The sequence below is a fragment of the Pseudophryne corroboree genome, chromosome 11 (genome assembly GCF_028390025.1).
Source record: "Pseudophryne corroboree isolate aPseCor3 chromosome 11, aPseCor3.hap2, whole genome shotgun sequence".
In the NCBI taxonomy this organism is placed as follows: Eukaryota; Metazoa; Chordata; class Amphibia; order Anura; family Myobatrachidae; genus Pseudophryne; species Pseudophryne corroboree.
In genome coordinates this window covers 337,829,242-337,837,407 of record NC_086454.1, presented here as the reverse complement: position 1 = coordinate 337,837,407, position 8,166 = coordinate 337,829,242, and positions in this window count along the sequence as shown.

The window sequence follows — 8,166 nt, the reverse complement described above, 5'->3', positions numbered from 1 at the left end:
CAGCGGTGAATAGTGGAGACAGAGGTTGAGGGGGCATCAGGGGGTACGGATTAAGGGGGAATTCCAGCAGCAGAGCCGGATTAAGGGGGGGGGGGCAGGGGGTACATACCGTTGGCCCCACAGTTTTAGGGGGGCCCCTGGCTTGAGTAGCTCTGTCTCAGCTCTGAAGCTCCCACGTCCTGCCAGCAACAACGGCAGCATTGTGCTATAGTCAGCACACGCTGCTGCATGTTGGCAGGTCTGTGGTGTTGCAGGGAGGCAGCAGTCTCCCTGCTTTCTTCTGCCTGTGCGGGTGTGTAGGGGGGAGCGACCACCTCCTCTGGATTTAGCCCTAGCTGAGGGGCCAAATAAAAAAATCCTGGAATTTGCATAAGGGGGCGTGGCCTCACAGGGCGCGATTAGGCCACGCCCCCAACCCCACAGCAGGCACAGCAATGAGATAGGGCTCCCCTGTCTCAAGTGCCCTAGGCCCCCCGGACTCATAATCAGCCCCTGGGGGCATGCCAGGAGCTCACACAGCACTGGGCATGCCCCCTCACTGATGAAAACAGGGGCCCTCCCGTGAAGCCACGCCCCCTTTTCGCTGCATGTGTGTCCCTCCTTCTGCCTGAAGAAAGCTCCTGAAGAAAGCTGGGAGGTATGCACCCCTGCCTGTGCCATGCCCATACTATCTGCTTCTGCTCCTAGTCTCCTATAGATTTGGCCAGATCTGTGACTCATTTGACTAACTCCACCCAGTGTTGTGACTCCGCCCAGCGTTAGCAAATGAGTCACAAAGTCACAGATCTGGGCTATTATATTAGAGATGAGCGCCTGAAATTTTTCGGGTTTTGTGTTTTGGTTTTGGGTTCGGTTCCGCGGCCGTGTTTTGGGTTCGAACGCGTTTTGGCAAAACCTCACCGAATTTTTTTTGTCGGATTCGGGTGTGTTTTGGATTCGGGTGTTTTTTTCAAAAAACACTAAAAAACAGCTTAAATCATAGAATTTGGGGGTCATTTTGATCCCAAAGTATTATTAACCTCAAAAACCATAATTTACACTCATTTTCAGTCTATTCTGAATACCTCACACCTCACAATATTATTTTTAGTCCTAAAATTTGCACCGAGGTCGCTGTGTGAGTAAGATAAGCGACCCTAGTGGCCGACACAAACACCGGGCCCATCTAGGAGTGGCACTGCAGTGTCACGCAGGATGTCCCTTCCAAAAAACCCTCCCCAAACAGCACATGACGCAAAGAAAAAAAGAGGCGCAATGAGGTAGCTGTGTGAGTAAGATTAGCGACCCTAGTGGCCGACACAAACACCGGGCCCATCTAGGAGTGGCACTGCAGTGTCACGCAGGATGTCCCTTCCAAAAAACCCTCCCCAAACAGCACATGACGCAAAGAAAAAAAGAGGCGCAATGAGGTAGCTGTGTGAGTAAGATTAGCGACCCTAGTGGCCGACACAAACACCGGGCCCATCTAGGAGTGGCACTGCAGTGTCACGCAGGATGTCCCTTCCAAAAAACCCTCCCCAATCAGCACATGATGCAAAGAAAAAGAAAAGAAAAAAGAGGTGCAAGATGGAATTGTCCTTGGGCCCTCCCACCCACCCTTATGTTGTATAAACAAAACAGGACATGCACACTTTAACCAACCCATCATTTCAGTGACAGGGTCTGCCACACGACTGTGACTGATATGACGGGTTGGTTTGGACCCCCCCCAAAAAAGAAGCAATTAATCTCTCCTTGCACAAACTGGCTCTACAGAGGCAAGATGTCCACCTCATCTTCACCCTCCGATATATCACCGTGTACATCCCCCTCCTCACAGATTATCAATTCGTCCCCACTGGAATCCACCATCTCAGCTCCCTGTGTACTTTGTGGAGGCAATTGCTGCTGGTCAATGTCTCCGCGGAGGAATTGATTATAATTCATTTTAATGAACATCATCTTCTCCACATTTTCTGGATGTAACCTCGTACGCCGATTGCTGACAAGGTGAGCGGCGGCACTAAACACTCTTTCGGAGTACACACTTGTGGGAGGGCAACTTAGGTAGAATAAAGCCAGTTTGTGCAAGGGCCTCCAAATTGCCTCTTTTTCCTGCCAGTATAAGTACGGACTGTGTGACGTGCCTACTTGGATGCGGTCACTCATATAATCCTCCACCATTCTATCAATGTTGAGAGAATCATATGCAGTGACAGTAGACGACATGTCCGTAATCGTTGTCAGGTCCTTCAGTCCGGACCAGATGTCAGCATCAGCAGTCGCTCCAGACTGCCCTGCATCACCGCCAGCGGGTGGGCTCGGAATTCTGAGCCTTTTCCTCGCACCCCCAGTTGCGGGAGAATGTGAAGGAGGAGATGTTGACAGGTCGCGTTCCGCTTGACTTGACAATTTTGTCACCAGCAGGTCTTTCAACCCCAGCAGACCTGTGTCTGCCGGAAAGAGAGATCCAAGGTAGGCTTTAAATCTAGGATCGAGCACGGTGGCCAAAATGTAGTGCTCTGATTTCAACAGATTGACCACCCGTGAATCCTTGTTAAGCGAATTAAGGGCTGCATCCACAAGTCCCACATGCCTAGCGGAATCGCTCCCTTTTAGCTCCTTCTTCAATGCCTCCAGCTTCTTCTGCAAAAGCCTGATGAGGGGAATGACCTGACTCAGGCTGGCAGTGTCTGAACTGACTTCACGTGTGGCAAGTTCAAAGGGCATCAGAACCTTGCACAACGTTGAAATCATTCTCCACTGCACTTGAGACAGGTGCATTCCACCTCCTATATCGTGCTCAATTGTATAGGCTTGAATGGCCTTTTGCTGCTCCTCCAACCTCTGAAGCATATAGAGGGTTGAATTCCACCTCGTTACCACTTCTTGCTTCAGATGATGGCAGGGCAGGTTCAGTAGTTTTTGGTGGTGCTCCAGTCTTCTGTACGCGGTGCCTGTACGCCAAAAGTGTCCCGCAATTTTTCTGGCCACCGACAGCATCTCTTGCACGCCCCTGTCGTTTTTTAAAAAATTCTGCACCACCAAATTCAAGGTATGTGCAAAACATGGGACGTGCTGGAATTTGCCCATATTTAATGCACACACAATATTGCTGGCGTTGTCCGATGCCACAAATCCACAGGAGAGTCCAATTGGGGTAAGCCATTCCGCGATGATCTTCCTCAGTTGCCGTAAGAGGTTTTCAGCTGTGTGCGTATTCTGGAAAGCGGTGATACAAAGCGTAGCCTGCCTAGGAAAGAGTTGGCGTTTGCGAGATGCTGCTACTGGTGCCGCCGCTGCTGTTCTTGCGGCGGGAGTCCATACATCTACCCAGTGGGCTGTCACAGTCATATAGTCCTGACCCTGCCCTGCTCCACTTGTCCACATGTCCGTGGTTAAGTGGACATTGGGTACAACTGCATTTTTTAGGACACTGGTGAGTCTTTTTCTGACGTCCGTGTACATTCTCGGTATCACCTGCCTAGAGAAGTGGAACCTAGATGGTATTTGGTAACGGGGGCACACTGCCTCAATAAATTGTCTAGTTCCCTGTGAACTAACGGCGGATACCGGACGCACGTCTAACACCAACATAGTTGTCAAGGACTCAGTTATCCGCTTTGCAGTAGGATGACTGCTGTGATATTTCATCTTCCTCGCAAAGGACTGTTGAACAGTCAATTGCTTACTGGAAGTAGTACAAGTGGGCTTACGACTTCCCCTCTGGGATGACCATCGACTCCCAGCGGCAACAACAGCAGCGCCAGCAGCAGTAGGCGTTACACGCAAGGATGCATCGGAGGAATCCCAGGCAGGAGAGGACTCGTCAGAATTGCCAGTGACATGGCCTGCAGGACTATTGGCATTCCTGGGGAAGGAGGAAATTGACACTGAGGGAGTTGGTGGGGTGGTTTGCGTGAGCTTGGTTACAAGAGGAAGGGATTTACTGGTCAGTGGACTGCTTCCGCTGTCACCCAAAGTTTTTGAACTTGTCACTGACTTATTATGAATGCGCTGCAGGTGACGTATAAGGGAGGATGTTCCGAGGTGGTTAACGTCCTTACCCCTACTTATTACAGCTTGACAAAGGGAACACACGGCTTGACACCTGTTGTCCGCATTTCTGGTGAAATACCTCCACACCGAAGAGCTGATTTTTTTGGTATTTTCACCTGGCATGTCAACGGCCATATTCCTCCCACGGACAACAGGTGTCTCCCCGGGTGCCTGACTTAAACAAACCACCTCACCATCAGAATCCTCCTGGTCAATTTCCTCCCCAGCGCCAGCAACACCCATATCCTCCTCATCCTGGTGTACTTCAACACTGACATCTTCAATCTGACTATCAGGAACTGGACTGCGGGTGCTCCTTCCAGCACTTGCAGGGGGCGTGCAAATGGTGGAAGGCGCATGCTCTTCACGTCCAGTGTTGGGAAGGTCAGGCATCGCAACCGACACAATTGGACTCTCCTTGTGGATTTGGGATTTCGAAGAATGCACAGTTCTTTGCTGTGCTGCTTTTGCCAGCTTGAGTCTTTTCATTTTTCTAGCGAGAGGCTGAGTGCTTCCATCCTCATGTGAAGCTGAACCACTAGCCATGAACATAGGCCAGGGCCTCAGCCGTTCCTTGCCACTCCGTGTGGTAAATGGCATATTGGCAAGTTTACGCTTCTCCTCCGACAATTTTATTTTAGGTTTTGGAGTCCTTTTTTTACTGATATTTGGTGTTTTGGATTTGACATGCTCTGTACTATGACATTGGGCATCGGCCTTGGCAGACGACGTTGCTGGCATTTCATCGTCTCGGCCATGACTAGTGGCAGCAGCTTCAGCACGAGGTGGAAGTGGATCTTGATCTTTCCCTAATTTTGGAACCTCAACATTTTTGTTCTCCATATTTTAATAGGCACAACTAAAAGGCACCTCAGGTAAACAATGGAGATGGATGGATTGGATACTAGTATACAATTATGGACGGGCTGCCGAGTGCCGACACAGAGGTAGCCACAGCCGTGAACTACCGCACTGTACTGTGTCTGCTGCTAATATATAGACTGGTTGATAAAGAGATAGTATACTCGTAACTAGTATGTATGTATAAAGAAAGAAAAAAAAACCACGGTTAGGTGGTATATACAATTATGGACGGGCTGCCGAGTGCCGACACAGAGGTAGCCACAGCCGTGAACTACCGCACTGTACTGTGTCTGCTGCTAATATATAGACTGGTTGATAAAGAGATAGTATACTCGTAACTAGTATGTATGTATAAAGAAAGAAAAAAAAAACACGGTTAGGTGGTATATACAATTATGGACGGGCTGCCGAGTGCCGACACAGAGGTAGCCACAGCCGTGAACTACCGCACTGTACTGTGTCTGCTGCTAATATATAGACTGGTTGATAAAGAGATAGTATACTCGTAACTAGTATGTATGTATAAAGAAAGAAAAAAAAACCACGGTTAGGTGGTATATACAATTATGGACGGGCTGCCGAGTGCCGACACAGAGGTAGCCACAGCCGTGAACTACCGCACTGTACTGTGTCTGCTGCTAATATATAGACTGGTTGATAAAGAGATAGTATACTCGTAACTAGTATGTATGTATAAAGAAAGAAAAAAAAACCACGGTTAGGTGGTATATACAATTATGGACGGGCTGCCGAGTGCCGACACAGAGGTAGCCACAGCCGTGAACTACCGCACTGTACTGTGTCTGCTGCTAATATATAGACTGGTTGATAAAGAGATAGTATACTCGTAACTAGTATGTATGTATAAAGAAAGAAAAAAAAACCACGGTTAGGTGGTATATACAATTATGGACGGGCTGCCGAGTGCCGACACAGAGGTAGCCACAGCCGTGAACTACCGCACTGTACTGTGTCTGCTGCTAATATAGACTGGTTGATAAAGAGATAGTATACTACTAATATTATATATACTGGTGGTCAGGTCACTGGTCACTAGTCACACTGGCAGTGGCACTCCTGCAGCAAAAGTGTGCACTGTTTAATTTTAATATAATATTATGTACTCCTGGCTCCTGCTATAACCTATAACTGGCACTGCAGTAGTGCTCCCCAGTCTCCCCCACAATTATAAGCTGTGTGAGCTGAGCAGTCAGACAGATATATAATATATATAGATGATGCAGCACACTGGCCTGAGCCTGAGCAGTGCACACAGATATGGTATGTGACTGACTGAGTCACTGTGTGTATCGCTTTTTTCAGGCAGAGAACGGATATATTAAATAAACTGCACTGTGTGTCTGGTGGTCACTCACTATATAATATATTATGTACTCCTGGCTCCTGCTATAACCTATAACTGGCACTGCAGTAGTGCTCCCCAGTCTCCCCCACAATTATAAGCTGTGTGAGCTGAGCAGTCAGACAGATATATATAATATTATATATAGATAATAGATGATGCAGCACACTGGCCTGAGCCTGAGCAGTGCACACAGATATGGTATGTGACTGAGTCACTGTGTGCTGTGTATCGCTTTTTTCAGGCAGAGAACGGATTATAAAGTAAACTGCACTGTCCTCACTAGTAAACTCTCTCCACTCAGTCTCTACACTTCTACAGTAACAGTACTCCTCCTAGTCAGCTCCAGTAAATCTCTCTCAGTCTCTTATAATCTAAATGGAGAGGACGCCAGCCACGTCCTCTCCCTATCAATCTCAATGCACGTGTGAAAATGGCGGCGACGCGCGGCTCCTTATATAGAATCCGAGTCTCGCGATAGAATCCGAGCCTCGCGAGAATCCGACAGCGTCATGATGACGTTCGGGCGCGCTCGGGTTAACCGAGCAAGGCGGGAAGATCCGAGTCGCTCGGACCCGTGAAAAAAAACATGAAGTTCTGGCGGGTTCGGATTCAGAGAAACCGAACCCGCTCATCTCTATATTATATAGGAGATATATATATAGCAGTACGGTAGGCCACGGCTGTACCTACCTCTGTGTCGTCAGTCGTCCTCCATAAGTAATATAATACTATACTATCCATCCATCTACATTGTATACCTGTGGTGGCTTTTAGTTGTGCGCATTAAAATATGGAGAACAAAAATGTGGAGGTTAAAAAAATAGGGAGAAATCAAGATCCACTTCCACCTCGTGCTCAAGCTGCTGCCACTAGTCATGGCCGAGACGATGAAATGCCATCAACGTCGTCTGCCAAGGCCGATGCCCAATGTCATAGTACAGAGCATGTCAAATCCAAAACACAAAAGATCAGTAAAATGACCCAAAAATCAAAATTAAAAGCGTCTGAGGAGAAGCGTAAACTTGCCAATATGCCATTTACGACACGGAGTGGCAAGGAACGGCTGAGACCCTGGCCTATGTTCATGGCTAGTGGTTCAGCTTCACATGAGGATGGAAGCACTCATCCTCTCACTAGAAAAAAGAAAAGACTTAAGCTAGCAAAAGCACAGCAAAGAACTGTGCGTTCTTCGAAATCCCAAATCCCAAAGGAGAGTCCAATTGTGTCGGTTGCGATGCCTGACCTTCCCAACACTGGACGGGAAGAGCTTGCGCCTTCCACCATTTGCATGCCCCCTGCAAGTGCTGGAAGGAGCACCCGCAGTCCAGTTCCTGATAGTCAAATTGAAGATGTCAGTGTTGAAGTACACCAGGATGAGGATATGGGTGTTGCTGGCGCTGGGGAGGAAATTGACAAGGAGGATTCTGATGGTGAGGTGGTTTGTTTAAGTCAGGCACCCGGGGAGACACCTGTTGTCCGTGGGAGGAATATGGCCAGGAAATTGACAAGGAGGATTCTGATGGTGAGGTGGTTTGTTTAAGTCAGGCACCCGGGGAGACACCTGTTGTCCGTGGGAGGAATATGGCCATTGACATGCCTGGTCAAAATACAATAAAAATCAGCTCTTCAGTGTGGAATTATTTCAACAGAAATGCGGACAACTGGTGTCAAGCCGTGTTTTGCCTTTGTCAAGCTGTAATAAGTAGGGGTAAGGACGTTAACCACCTCGGAACATCCTCCCTTATACGTCACCTGCAGCGCATTCATAATAAGTCAGTGACAAGTTCAAAAACTTTGGGCGACAGCGGAAGCAGTCCACTGACCAGTAAATCCCTTCCTCTTGTAACCAAGCTCGCGCAAACCACACCACCAACTCCCTCAGTGTCAATTTCCTCCAT